Consider the following 17,886-nt stretch of genomic DNA (forward strand, 5'->3'; position numbering starts at 1 on the left):
CCGACCCAAATAATATTGGTATTCGGTAGCTTTATTTTTTTTCTGAAATTAACAGTAGACAATGATAATTATTAATTATTAATTATTATTGATAAGGTGAATGATTCAACTTAAAATGACGTCACGAATAATGACATGACCCCGATAGGTCAACAATACTAATTGTAATATGGCTGGGGTGTTTCCTTGATTTTCATTGGTCAATTTCCTGTTTCCCTCACAAAGTTACCGAATACCAATATCATTTGGGTATTCATCAAATCCTGCGGCCTCGACGAACAAACTCTTGACCAGGTCCGTATAGTCCCGTGTACAGCCCAACCAAAGGCAATAACTGATTTGTAATATGGCCAACTAAAACGAATGAATGAAAACATCCCAATGCTCCTGTCCAAATCATGTTGACTAAAGTTTTCAAAGTCGGCATGCAGACTGACCTTTGGCACTTAAATATGGCCGAAAAGTTTTGTTGCGGTATTTTTCCAGGTGTTCAGCAAGTCTTTTTCCTTCAAAATATCTTGTAAATCCTTTTCGTTTATTGTAGCGAAACGTTGTTAGGGTATCTCGTCTTTCTTATTGTAAGCAAAGTGATGTCAAACAATCGTTTGTTTCCAGCATGGTGATTGGCTGTTGTTAAAAGTAACACGTTGCGTGATTTTCCAGCATGGTGATTGGCTGTTGTTAAAAGTAACACGTTGCGTGATTGGAGACAAAGATTGCAGATCTGTTCGAAATCTTGATGGTTAAATATCCTTTCTGATTGATATCTGTGTGAATAACCGACCCAAATGATATTGGTATTCGGTAGCTTTGTGAGGGAAACAGGAAATTGGCCAATAAAAAAATTAAGGAAACACTCCAGCCATATTACAATTAGTATTGTTGACCTATCGGGGTTATGTTATGGTTCGTGACGTCATTTATAGGACGTATCCACCTATCGTGGTAATGTCGTTGTTCGTGACGTCATTTAGAGGACATATCCACCTATCGGGGTCATGTTCTTGTTCGTGACGTCATTTATAGGACGTATCCACCTATCGAGGTCATGTCATTGTTCGTGACGTCATTTAGAGGACATATCCACCTATCGGGGTCATGTCCTTGTTCGTGACGTCATTTATAGGACGTATCCACCTATCGGGGTCATGTCATTGTTCATGAAGTCATTAGAGGACGTATCCACCTATCGTGGTAATGTCGTTGTTCGTTACGTCATTTAGAGGACATATCCACCTATCGTCGGGGTCACGTCCTTGTTCGTGACGTCATTTATAGGACGTATCCACCTATCGGGGTCATGTCATTGTTCGTGACGTCATTTTAAATTGAATAATTCACGTTATCAATGAAAAGCATCTGAAATCCAATCCGAAAGACACCTGTCCTTTCTTTCTGCGACATGCGGATTATTATTCTCTTTGTGAACTTGTTCTTAGAAGATAATGCCACTTTATCGTCCACTTGGCCGCCATGTTTCCGATGTTGACAGCTAAATAACTTATGATAAATCATACCAGGTAATCTAGGTCATACTTTCAAATCTTACTATATTTTTTCAATTGACCTACCCACCATTCAATCACATTTCCGGACCACACAAAAAATAACAAAAATGTACAATTGATTTGTTGGTGTAAATACGACAGTCTGTTTGCTAACATGGCAGCTACTCATATCCTTACCTGAAGTATACCACAAATAGCTATAACAACACAAAAAAAAAAAAAAAAAATATATATATATATAGGGTCTAGTAAGTAATAACGACGGTATAAACCAATATAGGTACTGGATCCTAACAAACAAATGTTGGATGCGTATTACTAGAAATAGATATATGTCAAGTAGTAATAACGACAGTACAGACAAGTAAATTGTCAAATTTTCGAGGCAATCTGCCCCTTTATCAAGACACAGGTAAATTACATACGATCACATATAGACATAATACATGGAACAGTTACACAAATATAGTAGGTATAAACAACAAAAAGTATCATAATGTTGTAAAAATGATCCCCCTCGGTCGATACTAAATTCGCCGAGGGCCTATTATGATTAATAAGGAAACATCTTTGGTGGTGTACAGATGCTAAAAGTAAATGAATGAATGAATGAATGAATGAATGAATGAACAAATAAATAAATAAATAATATAACTTAAAGGTTTAACAGAAAAGCATCGCGGTTTCTGTTAAACCTTTAAGTTATATTATTTATTTATTTATTTGTTCATTCATTCATTCATTCATTTACTTTTAGCATCTGTTCACCACCAAAGATGTTTCCTTATTAATCATAATAGGCCCTCGGCGAATTTAGTATCGACCGAGGGGGATCATTTTTACAACATTATGATACTTTTTGTTGTTTATACCTACTATATTTGTGTAACTGTTCCATGTATTATGTCTATATGTGATCGTATGTAATTTACCTGTGTCTTGATAAAGGGGCAGATTGCCTCGAAAATTTGACAATTTACTTGTCTGTACTGTCGTTATTACTACTTGACATATATATATATATATAAGAGCATGTTCTATCAGCCACATTACACAATGAGATAATATGAAATCGTGATGAACACATTCATTTTATACGATTGCACGATTTAATGTATTGTGACGAAACTGCATCTGAGGTATACTTCATGTATTGATGAGCGAATTTTTATTAAGCGTATGAAAAAGTGTAATTGTTGCAATTAAATATACACCAATATTATGTATAGCTACATGTATGCACATGTATGGAAGAAAATAAAAAAATTCCAAAACAAAAAAACATGGCAGCTACTCGCCTGTAGGCCCAATCGGATAACCTCGGGCCTTTCCGCCAATACCGACAAATCTTAGGAACATTCCGTTCCTTTCGAGACTGCTATATGCGCTATGCCGGAAATATAGTTTATAAACCATATGGGATTATCAATATAGTTCAATACATTTGGCATTACTTGGACACGCGTTTTAGATACTTTTTTACACAATTACATTCACGCATAAAACAAACCTCCAGAATTCTAGCGCCGATGTTTGAAAGTTCCCTATTTCTCCAGCTACGGAGATGTTAGCTGGAATCACCGTGAGGTTTGTATCGTAGAGATTTGTTAAGTTGGTTGAGTTGGGTAATACACCGCCAGCCGTCCTCAACACCACACATCTGTCTGTGTTCCAGTCGTTGTCACACGAAGACCAGGGTAAGTTTGTCGAAAATGAATACCCGAGGTAGTAGAGCACCCAGGCTAGAACCACGCCGATATACCACGGGACGACCATAGACACGAACACCATCAAGTACCCCTAGGCCTGCAATTGACGATTTTGAATATGAATTGCAATGAAATCTATTGCCTATTTAAGATATGTGGATTTTTTTGTTTCCGGATTAAAAGTTTTTTTCCATTTAATGACAATAGTCGTACCATACAGAATATACCAATGTAAAACCCCATGTATGTCCAGTATCCTTTTGTCACTGTAGGGCCTTTCCCCCTGTCCGAAAGTGTCCACATACTACATACATGTATATGAAGACTGTCTTTATTAACAAGAAATTTCGGTGTTTTGTTGCATTGAAAACAGCTTCATACAATGTAGTTACAAAAGTCTTTCAATGTAGTCATTAATATGTGCTATGTATAAACGACAAGATGACATGAGAACATTCCATATATTTTCCCTCAAAAAGTATGATAACAGTGTCGAGAGTATGGGGGAAATATAGACATCATAAAACGGCGAGATTTTAACAGCTTGATGACACTTAATGTTTTGCTGAGTTTCACGAGTGTTGCTATAATAGGCTACAATGATAGTCACACAAGCTTGTTATCGTTAAGGATTGCGTTAAACATTCTCTTGGATCTGACTTACAATGGAATTCCTAATCATACTTCACGTGTCCATAATTCGTTAAAGATGCCAAAGCTAGATGTTTTGTGTGATAACATCGGAAATAAAAATTAGAAATTATACATGCACAAGTAAAACGATTATGATAAACCAGGCGAGCGATATATGTTCACATGCTCAGGCTTTTGCTATTACAGAAGCAAAAAATAGAAAATAACAATCTTTAAAGTGACAGCGGCGTTATCTGCCAAACAACCAATGGTTAAAATTGACGTAACATAAGAAATATATTCTTATTCAAAAATGAACTTCAAAAGACTTAGATTATGCAAATTATTTGATTGTGGGGTTTTTTCCCCCGACATGGCTAATTAATTCACCAACAGCAGAGTCATGTCTATGGCATATTGCGGATTCATGAGGTGTAACGAGAGCACAATCCGACGAATGGGGATTAGGGTCGAGCAGTCACCTTTCACGTTCATCCTTCCTATATTACAAGGATATACATGTATATACAATATTCATACTGGGATGTTGTGTTAGTGTGTAGGTACATTGTAGTCGTGTAGTGAGTACATAACGTACCCGTTTGTCCGTCATCCTTTACATTTTACGGCCCGTTAAGTACGTTATAAAATGCAGGCTGTTTCCAATTTCATTTAAGCATTGATGACATTTTTTTTAGTTATTATATAATAATTGACATCAACGCTTATAATTAATTTTTTAAAATGATTTTCTAATTTAAAACATGTTTTATGTACAATTTTACTGGTTTTAAATGGGATTCTTTTTCTCAAATCAATACGCAACGTCAATTGTCGTATTGTGACGTCACATTTTTCGCGCCATTAACTTATCTTAAGTAATTCACAAAATTTCAGCGATTTCGAAAATAAAAAAAGTGCGTCAAGTGCCAAGAAGCAGCATGCATTAACTTGTACACATTAAAAAAGCAAATTGCATCATATTTTTTTTAAACAATCCATAAGATTTACTGTCAAAATTTCTAATAAGTCTAGTCCGTATCGTAAACAAAGTCATGTTTTCTGTCGTCAAACATCACATTGCGTTAAAGTGAGTTTTTATGGAGAACTTTCTGACAATGAAGATGGGCATAACACTGTTTAAATAATTTAATTTGAGAAAGTTCACGGCAAATCACGCCTCGATGCCGAGTTCAACAGTTCATCCAACGTTTGAGAATGAATCACTGACTGTTGCTTATGAAATAAACAGCAGTAAACAAATACTGTAATATACGCTAAGATGTATTTCCGAGTTAGATTTTGTACTTGTCTCTGTCAGAGTGTACTTGTAAATAAATGATTTTGTAGCTTAAAGTGTAAGCCCAACTTCTCCTGGTCCACCATCTTGAAAATATCATTTCCTAACGGGTATACTATGATCTTTACTTACAACTTAACCAACACGGATGAGGTTACTACTACGTTTAATGATAAATATGATGATTTCAATTTGCTAATCGTTAATTTTCCATTTCTAGATAGCAGCATCTTTGCATCCCCTGCCAGAGGTGTTTACATGTCTCAGATGATTCCATATCAAGGGTATGTTTTAATTTTCACGATTTCAGATATCGATTGCTGACGGAGAAATTATTAACACAGAATTTCAAAAGTTTTACTACGGTAGATATATCCCCGGTTACATGTCTATATGGTAGATATATCCCTAGTTACATGTCTATATGGTAGGTATATCACTAGTTACATGTCTATATGGTAGATATATCCCTAGTTACATGTCTATATGGTAGATATATCCCTAGTTACATGTCTATATGGTAGATATATCCCCGTTACATGTCTATATGGTAGATATATTCCCGTTACATGTCTATATGGTAGATATATCCCTAGTTACATGTCTATATGGTAGATATATCCCTAGTTACATGTATATATGGTAGATATATCCCCGGTTACATGTCTATATGGTAGATATATCCCTAGTAACATGTCTATATGGTAGATATATCCCTAGTTACATGTCTATATGGTAGATATATCCCTAGTCACATGTCTATATGGTAGATATACCCCCGTTACATGTCTATATGGTAGATATATCCCTAGTTATATGTCTATATGGTAGATATATCCCCGGTTACATGTCTATATGGTAGATATCTCCCCGATTACATGTCTATATGGTAGATATATCCCCGGTTACATGTCTATATGGTAGATATATCCCCGTTACATGTCTATATGGTAGATATATCCCTGATTACATGTCTATATGGTAGATATATCCCTAGTTACATGTCTATATGGTAGATATATCCCCGTTACATGTCTATATGGTAGATATATAGCCGTTACATGTCTATATGGTAGACATATCCCTAGTTACATGTCTATATGGTAGATATATCCCCGGTTACATGTCTATATGGTAGAAATATCCCTAGTTACATGTCTATATGGTAGATATATCCCTAGTTACATGTCTATATGGTAGATATATCCCCGATTACATGTCTATATGGTAGATATATCCCCGGTTACATGTCTATATGGTAGATATATCCCCGTTACATGTCTATATGGTAGATACATCCCTGATTACATGTCTATATGGTAGATATATCCCTAGTTACATGTCTATATGGTAGATATATCCCCGTTACATGTCTATATGGTAGATATATAGCCGTTACATGTCTATATGGTAGACATATCCCTAGTTACATGTCTATATGGTAGATACATCCCCGGTTACATGTCTATATGGTAGATATATCCCTAGTTACATGTCTATATGGTAGATATATCCCTAGTTACATGTCTATATGGTAGATATATCCCCGGTTACATGTCTATATGGTAGATATATCCCTAGTTACATGTCTATATGGTAGATATATCCCTAGTTACATGTCTATATGGTAGATATATCCCTAGTTACATGTCTATATGGTAGATATATCCCCGGTTACATGTCTATATGGTAGATATATCCCCGGTTACATGTCTATATGGTAGATATATCCCTAGTTACATGTCTATATGGTAGATATATCCCAGGTTACATGTCTATATGGTAGATATATCCCTAGTTACATGTCTATATGGTAGATATATCCCTAGTTACATGTCTATATGGTAGATTTATCCCTAGTTACATGTCTATATGGTAGATATATCCCCGTTACATGTCTATATGGTAGATATATCCCCGTTACATGTCTATATGGTAGACATATCCCTAGTTACATGTCTATATGGTAGATATATCCCCGATTACATTCTATATGGTAGATATATCCCAGTTACATGTCTATATGGTAGATATATCCCTAGTTACATGTCTATATGGTAGATATATCCCTAGTTACATGTCTATATGGTAGATATATCCCCGATTACATTCTATATGGTAGATATATCCCTAGTTACATGTCTATATGGTAGATATATCCCTAGTTACATGTCTATATGGTAAATATATCCCCGGTTACATGTCTATATGGTAGATATATCCCTAAGTGCATGTCCGTATGTGGAAACATTGCTTTATCTTTCCAATCAAATCAATTTAAGCTACGATAATATAATTCCATCTACAAAGTGCCAAAGTCATTCGCTTTATTGCTTCAAATATTGCCCCTTTTCTTGCTGATTTTATCTGCTCCGTTCCGCTTCAGACTACTTAGACGTCGTAGACAACACCTCCGCGCATGCGTTACGTGATGTAACATAGCCGAATTTTGTTCCGTCTGAACGAATGTATGGTTTAATTTCTTTTTAATATTTAAAATCTGAAACACTTTTCGTTTCATGGGTGTGGTACTGACAGAAATTTTACTAAATAAGAAAAGTAGAAAATATCAATTTTATCCTGCTGATACGAAAAACGAGCGATAGTTATCGGCAAGGTAACTTTGATCTGTAACGATGGTGAGGGACAGTAGATAACACGTGATTTATGTTCACGCTTTTCATTGGTGTTATTTACTGTGGTGGAAATTACACTTGATAATTGGACCATAGGATAGACTTCCTTGTATACCAACAGGTGTATTCGCTTTGACAGAATCAAATTTCGCTTAAACGCCCAGCAAGACATGAAGAATGCGATGACTGTCCTAGTTTTGTCACGTTGTCTACCTCTGTTATAGACTAGTTCACGGTCACATCTTGTATTTCATTTTATCTACCATTGTATTGATGATTTGAAACCTTGGTCGATATGAAAAATAATGAAATCATTCACTTACTAGTGAGTTAACTGAAAACTAAATTCACGAAAAAGTCACAACTCCCATTGCCGGAAAACGAAAGTCTTACAAATGTTAATCTGGCCTTAAAGAAAGTATGATATTTGAAGGATCTAAAATTCTACAAAAATATCAAGTGATCAAGTACTTTTCATTTCTATAAAACATGTGTCTCTGCCTGTCATACATACTTAACTATAGTTAAATGTCGCTTCACTGTGAAGACAACACTTGTTTTGATATATGTTTTGATATCTGTTTTGATATCTGTTTTGATATATGTTTTAATATCTGTTTTGATATATGTTTTGATATCTGTTTTGATATATGTTTTAATATCTGTTTTGATATATGTTTTGATACCTGTTTTGATATATGTTTTGATATATGCAATTTTAATATTTTCACACGCATTATAGCACACGACAGATTTAGCTTATCTGGCCGGAAGGACTGATAAGCTTTTGCCGTGTCGTAGTATGGAGCTTCCTTGGGCGAAGAAGATTTTGTATAAACGGTAGGCCTGGCCTGATGGGTTTTGATAAACAGATGAAATATGCACCAAACTGTGTTAAATCCTTCTTCTACCGTATGAATGAAATGATTCGGCCAATATTTGACTTAATGGGAACCAATTGTGTATAAACGGTTGGTCTGTCCTATGTCTGAAGGATATTGCAATTGCTTTAAAAACCTTCTTCTTCTGTAGAAATGAAGGAGTTCATCCCTGTTTGTTCTGAAGCATCCTTAGGTGAAGGAGAACCTATTTTGTACTAACAGTGGGCTTGGTCCCTTAGGGTCCTGAGGGGCGGCACCAAAAAGGAAAGGATGCACAAGGAGAACTAATTTTGTAAATACGGTGGGTACTGGCCTGGAATGGGAAATAAAGCCAATTCTTCGAAGGCCTTCTTGTGTAGAAATGTAGAATGTTTTCCAATATTCAAAATTTCACCATATCCAGGTGTGATATACAGGTCCACCAAGCTTCTTGTTATAAAAAATATTGATGCCCCTGGTCATTTTAATTATATCTTATGTCAGAAAACAATTCTTCGAATGAAAATGACACTCATGTTAATTGAAGTAGAAAGACATATCACAACAAGTGTGTGATTATAGAATGACGTTTCGGTTACTGCAGTGTCACGCTCATCTGGTAATTTGCCTGTGACAATTTATACTATTTTTACGAGGTTGTAAACAGGTGGTATCGTATACAACATATATGTTTTGTACACTGAGGCAACGAAACAGTATACAAACAAAATGAAACTCACTTGGGAGAAAAATACTTCATGGTGGTAGATGGGGAGAAATAAAACATGATGTAAGCAAAAATATATCCATCACGTAAATTATATGTCTACATTCCTTCGGGGTCGAGATTTTTTTTAGAGTATGAATGACAATGAAATAACTCCATACACAAAAATCACAAATGGACATTTCATTAACGTTACGGTATATGCACATGTATATTAACATCTATAGTATAATGGGGTATGCCATTGAAGCACGTTTTTTCTTATTATACTAAAGTATAGGCCAGATATTCAACTAATGATATATTTATATTTTACATTGGTCACTTGAGACATTGGTCAATTGAGTGACCAGGATGGACAGTGGCAAAATAACTCTAGTTGCGTCTGGGCCGAATGATCTATTTAAGTGTTTAAATTTAATGTTTATTAAGAGAGTGAAATAATGGAACGCCCTCGTGTTGAAAGGAGCTGAAGTGACAACCAAGTCAAGCTAGCATTACTAAAATGGTGATACTATTTCCTTCAAAGCATTTAAGAACACATTTTATTCGCATTTCACATTAAAATTGGCGACCAATGGTATACCTTTTATAATATATTGGAGTGGTTGCACCTATTTACGATAAGTAAAATACTAATGGCTTCCTACTGACTACTGTAATGCTTCATTGACTAGATCGTCAGACTAGTACTCTAAGGTCCTGGGGTTGATCCTATATAATATATACCTCATTAACATACATGAACAGGTGTTACCGAAAACCAACACTTACCTTTGAGAAGAGGACATATATTCCAGACGACCATTGGACTTTTCCCGGAGAACTGACCCAGTAACAGTTCGAGATAGTATAGGGGGAATCCACAGGTTATCATGAAGAACGTAAACGGGATGAGGAACGCTCCTATAAGTTCAATAGAAACATCTATTTTAACAACATATATACAACATGTAGGTTAGGAGATGGACGTAACTAGTGATAGGAATGTATACGATTTATAAGAGTCGTCAGTGGATGGACACAGCAATAGATATAGCTAAGATAAGTACATAAAAACATTATTTTTATTTTCAACAGCAATTAACAATTTGTAAGAATAGTTATGGGATGGGCCAGACAATAGGTATAACTAGAGATAAACACCACAGGTTGGAATCTCAACTGCATTAACCAGCTTGATTACAAATACTTTCCGACGTTATATAGCTCTTTTTATAATTACGAATATAAAGCAGTTGGATAAGTTTGAATGAAGAAGGACATCAGAAAATAGAAGAAAGGTGGGGTGAAGCAATTTTTTTCGCAGGGACATCAAGTTTGCATTACTCCTTTAAAAAAAAAAGTCAAATGAAAAAGTTTGGTCACAGTGATATGGTTTCAGAAAAACCTGTATCAACGTATACTGACTTAACTTGTTGACAATTCTCAGACTTACGCCAACCGACATGTTAGGTGCTGCTGTCGATGTGTTCACGGTACATACCAATGGTTCACCGAAGGAAGGTATAATTTAGAGAACCCTTGGATGTCGACGATGTAAAACGCACAGGTAGTTATATATTCAAGGAATCGTGACGTGTTTCAACAAGTATCTTTATAACAGTTCAGGAATGATGAGGTTTTTAGATAGCTTACGAATACACAAAACGAAGTGCCAAATGTCACATAAATAAGCGGAGCCCAAACCAAATTCCGAATCCATTCTTCAACTGCGTGCCAGCTTAGTGGTGCACTTTGTTTACTGGATCATTTACCAATAACATGTATCACCCCTTTCTATCGCCAAACTTCCGGATTTGCTAATTGATTGGTAACATAATAACAGTCTATTCTGTATTTAATGTCTAAATATCCAACATTCCATTTCTCACAAAATTCATGCTTTTTATGAAAGGTAAAATACTGTAAACATAAAAGTAGGTGGTTACAAACCTCCACCATTTTTCATACATAGGTAGGGGAACCTCCACACACTGCCCAGTCCGACTGTGTAACCGATCCAGCGACAACAGGTACTCGATTTTCCGGGACCACACATCCCGCTGGGGCGGGACCTCGGCGCTCGGACGTCTCTTCACCTCATTATTCAATAAATCGATTTCCACGTCCTCGTGTGAATCTTGCATGGTGATACGGTCAGAAATATCTAATATTCAACAAACACGAATGTTAATCAAAACCATAACAATAATACGTGCATTTAAGGATTGAATCTTGATTTGGTCGAGTTCATGGGGTCATGAATTGAGTTGCTCTTGAGACAAATTTAATGATTTGTCTCAAGAGCAACTCAATTCATGACCCCATGAAATCGACCAAATCTAGATTCAATCCTTATATTTCAATTGGTTTTTTTTCTCGAATAAAAAAGTCGGTCTAGATATTAATATCTTGTAGCTTGTGCAAGTCTAAATGCGGAAAGGCTCGAGGAGTTCCGGATTGTGCATGTCTAGTCGGTCGAGTAAAATAGTCCGCTATTTTAGGATTGAAAAACAGTATTACTTCGTCAAAATAAAAGTATTTAGCATATCTGGTCTTTCATAAAATACAATAATACATTATAAATTTGATAATTTTAATAATTATTCGATGCTTATAACAGCAATGTAGAAAAAGTTAAATTCGTCCGCGGAAGGATTTTAACCATGTATTCATACGCACTGATCGGTGTTAATCTGGTCAAATTCATGAGCAAATGAAACAGATTAAGTTTGGTAGTTTCATTGAGTCAAAATTGAGTAGAAATTGAAATATTAAGCATATAGATTTAGTTGATATTTAAAATATTGCTGTCATTTGCATGACAAACAACAATAATAACTTGTGCCAAATCCTATTTGCAAATATGTGTAAATAAAATATGTTTAAAGTAAAGACAAACAACATTATAATTATGTAAGCATACGATGAGTTATATTTCCTACAAATTATGAAAGTCAGACATTTACAGAAAACTAGATATGAGCTTATCATATAACTGAGTTCATACGCGTATTTATGTAAGTTTTGTATACCGTCGTTCCCGCGTGAGACAGGGCCATTCAGAGACGTAATACTATTTAACAATTCGTGGTTTACGGAGACAGTATGGCTGTTTTGTGTTATTGCTCTGTAACGTTAATCAGTCCCTTGACTTAATATTCTCCACTGGAAAGCGTTACAGTATGTACATGTATCCTAAACTAATGTTACTTCACGGGGAACATTTTAATTTTAAATGATGTCCTAAGTTAAGTCATGTCCTAAGTTAAAGGATATCCTAAGTTAAGTGATGTCCTAAGTTAAATGATATCCTAAGTAAAGTGATATCCTTAGTTAAGGAAGGTTGATAAATCCAGGGTGAGGTTTTTGAACATAAAGTCACGTTTTGAAGAAGGAAATCACAAATGCCCTAGTTTAGACAATATCATAAATTACAAGGAAGTATACTTTCCAGTGACTTATTTGTATAGTATGTACTAGTACATTTGTACATCTACCACAAAAATAAAATCAAGAACTTCGGAGCAAAATAAGTAATGACAGAAGTACACACACGGCTGTAGACACGTGGAATAAACCATTTACCTGTTTTCATTGCTTGACACGGTGACCTTTGACCAGGACTATTTATTAATCACGTGGTTCAATGCATTTGATTGGCTTACACTTGACCGTCGCTTCACGGGGTCACACAAATGATGACGCACAAAAGTAGTTCGAAGTTGTTTTGTGATAATTAATTTTCCTGAGGATTTCTATCAAATTATTGCTTTGAAAAAGGATAATCTTGCTCATAATTTGTTATGGTTAACAATGCATTGTAATGACTGCATACATTTCTGAAGTTGTCAGTTTTGCATATTGATAAGCGGCATTTCACTTTAGGTCGTTTCCATACGCCTCGTCTGATATTGTGAAAAGAACACAAGCTGGAACATACCATGTCAATTCGTCCATACAATTACTTTTCTATTGTTATTGCAACAGGTCACACAAATTCATGGTTGTTGTATATGGTATTTCGTTCACTCTCCTTAGATATCACACTGGCTGTGTAACCTCTATATACACGTCCTATATAAGACTTGACTGAGATCCTGGTTTACCTCTGGAGCCGTTAGCATTGATTCAAATCGTTTAACGTCTTATCGACACCTAAGTATGTCGGGACAACGACCAGCAACTCCTATGGGTCAGCTCCCATTATAAAATTTGGTACGAGTGGTTGGTTTGATGTATTTTATCTGTCGACATGAATATATAAAGCGGCTATTCTATATGGCAATTCTTCCACTCAAAAGTCATGAGCCTTTTTTGAGTGAAAGTTTTAATAACTTTTGAAAAATAACTCGATAAGCACGATTTTGTGTGACTTGTTTCTGGCACAATAAAAAGCTATTCCTGGGATGAATTGACCTGTTTTGTAAACAGGGTTTACCAATCTGGGCGTAAGTATATAACCTGTGTTGAAATGCCGCTAATTGATATGCAGAACTGACATTTTCATAATTAATTACAACTATAACAGGTAATTAACAAATCTATGATCTTCAAATCAGTAACTGTTAGAAATATATATTCAATAATATCGTCAAAATAAAATGTGAACCACTTTCATTTCAGCTACTGCGTGAAGTGGCCTCGACGTGTCAGCCAATCAAAACGCCGTGAATCACGTGATAAAAAGTAGTCTTATTCAAAGCTCACCGTGTCAGGCGTGTGGTATAAACTGGTTGTTATAAACATTTATAGCGATACATTGATGTCGTCGGAGTCGAATTACATCCTCCTAATGTGCTAGAAAAGTAATGTAAGCATTAGGTTTAGTATTGCGTTTACAAATTTTACTTCACGTGGGGATGACAATGCATTCATTTTCTGAGCTGAGATGATGACTTTGAACATATGAAATGTTTATTTCAATATTTATTTCTGTACATACATGTTTGACTTTTAAAGTAGTTTAATTATTGTATCTTTAATAAGTTATAAATTATTAATATTGTAATTTCATAATATCAATTAATTAAATGTTTCTCAAATACTGGCATATCATACATAAGACATTGTTTACATGAAAGTAAAATACAACTACTCAGTACAGGTTTGATGTTAATTGCTATGTTCTAAATACATGTAATCTTATATCCGCAAAACCTGTTTTAACTCCTTGTCATTTCTGTACCACACCGAAACACACTAAGTACTCGGTGTGTCTTGTGGATCAATGGAGTCGTTCGTTAGGCGCTATGGCCACGATCGGAAAAGGTTAATGTAAAAGTAGTTCTCTGGACAGTTGGCTGACGATTGTTCTGGACAGTTGGCTGACGATTGTTCTAACAGTTCTCTGGACAGTTGGCTGACGATTGTTCTAACAGTTCTCTGGGCAGTTGGCTGACGATTGTTCTAACAGTTCTCTGGACAGTTGGCTGACGATTGTTCTAACAGTTCTCTGGACAGTTGGCTGACGATTGTTCTAACAGTTCTCTGGACAGTTGGCTGACGATTGTTCTGGACAGTTGGCTGACGATTGTTCTAACAGTTCTCTGGACAGTTGGCTGACGATTGTTCTAACAGTTCTCTGGTCAGTTGGCTGACGATTGTTCTGGACAGTTCTCTGGACAGTTGGCTGACGATTGTTCTAACAGTTCTCTGGACAGTTGGCTGACTATTGTTCTAACAGTTCTCTGGACAGTTGGCTGACGATTGTTCTGGACAGTTGGCTGACGATTGTTCTAACAGTTCTCTGGACAGTTGGCTGACTATTGTTCTAACAGTTCTCTGGACAGTTGGCTGACTATTGTTCTAACAGTTCTCTGGACAGTTGGCTGACGATTGTTCTGGACAGTTGGCTGACGATGGTTCTAACAGTTCTCTGGACAGTTGGCTGACGATTGTTCTGGACAGTTGGCTGACGATTGTTCTAACAGTTCTCTGGACAGTTGGCTGACGATTGTTCTAACAGTTCTCTGGACAGTTGGCTGACTATTGTTCTAACAGTTCTCTGGACAGTTGGCTGACGATTGTTCTGGACAGTTGGCTGACGATTGTTCTAACAGTTCTCTGGACAGTTGGCTGACGATTGTTCTGGACAGTTCTCTGGACAGTTGGCTGACGATTGTTCTAACAGTTCTCTGGACAGTTGGCTGACTATTGTTCTAACAGTTCTCTGGACAGTTGGCTGACGATTGTTCTGGACAGTTGGCTGACGATTGTTCTAACAGTTCTCTGGACAGTTGGCTGACGATTGTTCTGGACAGTTGGCTGACGATTGTTCTAACAGTTCTCTGGACAGTTGGCTGACGATTGTTCTAACAGTTCTCTGGACAGTTGGCTGACTATTGTTCTAACAGTTCTCTGGACAGTTGGCTGACGATTGTTCTGGACAGTTGGCTGACGATTGTTCTAACAGTTCTCTGGACAGTTGGCTGGCGATTGTTCTGGACAGTTCTCTGGACAGTTGGCTGACGATTGTTCTGGACAGTTGGCTGACGATTGTTCTAACAGTTCTCTGGACAGTTGGCTGACGATTGTTCTGGACAGTTCTCTGGACAGTTGGCTGACGATTGTTCTGGACAGTTGGCTGACGATTGTTCTAACAGTTCTCTGGACAGTTGGCTGACGAATGTTCTGGACAGTTGGCTGACGATTGTTCTAACAGTTCTCTGGACAGTTGGCTGACGGACGATTGTTCTGGACAGTTGGCTGACGATTGTTCTAACTGCTTCAGCTCACTTTTTCGAATTTAAAGACGGCATTTAAATGGTTAGGCGGTCGACTTGTGAAAGGATCTATTTCAATTGTAGAATACAGTTTCAGAGCGGACAAGAAAAGCGTTCTATCGATAAGCTTCAACAGGCATAATAATCTAAATGTCAACTCAAGTAAATTTCGTGTGAAAGTTTTCAGGTCAAATTGACCTGACAAAATAGGTTATGTATGTCAAGAAATTGACCTGAAATCGACCTGAATTTGATATGAATTTGACCTGAAATTGATTTGAATTTGACCTGAATTTGACCTGAATTTGACCTGAAATTGATCTGAATTTGACCTGAAAACATTTCATGTCAATTTCAGGACCATTTCATCTCGAATTCGGGTCAATTTCAGGTCAAGTTTACTCCGAGATAGCTTGTCTGTGTATATGTTTTCTCTGACTCCTTTGGTATACCTGTACTGTATGAATACATTCTATTTACCGACAAACTAAAATTTGTACGAAAACCTAAGTTTATCGACAGCAGGAAAGTTCCTTATTTTATGTGCTATGAGAGCTGATGTCCCTTTTCATTGAACTGATTCGTGAATATTTAAAACTGATATAACCCTCAATTAAATCAAGCTTAAATCATTCACCCATCTAAACATATATGTATTGTGATGACGCAGAAGAATAACATTACACGCACGAGGACGCGGCACGTGATGACAACGAGGTAGCTTAATTGACAAAGAAGACTACCCTGACTTATCTCTTTCCTATCGTAGCATATAAACCGGAACAACTACTTGGATTTAGAGATGCAATTCACCTGCATGTTTGGTATACACTCATTTCATATGGAACCATATAGTTTACACAAGTGCTCCGAACTCACACTAAAAGTACTTGGTGTCTTTTAGTTCGTGTTTACATGTGGTCTGTGTTTTAATTATTTTCGAGTTCCCAAAGTGAAACATGTATCGCGTAAAGTAAGTAATTCGTATGCACACGGCACTCGACCGCAGAGCGACAAATCAAGGGCAAGCTATCGGATTATGCAACAGATATGCCCATATCCATGACCCATCGTGTCCCTTAACTTGAGTTTATCAATAGAAAAGAAAAGAATTCTTATACAGAAGCGGCACCGTAAAATTATGTTTTCCCTCCGTGTCTCTTCCGTACAATAATAACTCCAGAGAGAAAGCAAGCAAATCTAACTGGCATAAAATGTTATTCGGCACAGCGCAGGGTTTAATTAAATCAGAGACATGTGATATATTGCCTGATTCTAAACACAATGTCAGATATATAGACTATAGACTACATAACGTTTTCTTGTACATCATCATTGTCAGTATCTTATATTTCCACTAAGTGCAGTACGAGTAACCAATGAAATGACACTGATATTTAAGACTTGTTACTTGGATTACATGGCCAGTTTGTTTACAATACGACTTTTGTGTTTGCCCAATGTATCTATACGCCATAACTTTAAAGTGATATATCTTGGCGACGTTGCCGTCATCGCCATCGTCTGAAAAATCAAAGAACAGTCTCTGTTTGGCGACGTTTGGTTGCAGGTGTTACTGTACATAAATCTATAAGCTGGAATTTAGGACTGGTTTGAATTCATTAAATTACGACGCCTTACTTACGTGTTTTCAACCCTTTATATATTGGTAATATTCCGTGGTATAGCCACACGAGGAATCTGTATTGGTGTATAGATGTCCAGAATCCACTTAAAACTGCCACGTTCGTCCCTACAAGTTTACACATACCCTCAGTGCACGCATGCGTGTAATGCTCAGTAAAC

General features: G+C 36.4%; 1 pseudogene; it reads right to left on the reverse strand.

Moving 5' to 3' along the window:
- Positions 1-17,827, reverse strand: part of LOC117342986 — a 34,071-nt pseudogene extending 16,244 nt beyond the window's left edge.
- Positions 17,828-17,886: the final 59 nt, after the last annotated feature.

This window comes from Pecten maximus, chromosome 14 (genome assembly GCF_902652985.1).
Source record: "Pecten maximus chromosome 14, xPecMax1.1, whole genome shotgun sequence".
NCBI classification, from domain to species: Eukaryota; Metazoa; Mollusca; class Bivalvia; order Pectinida; family Pectinidae; genus Pecten; species Pecten maximus.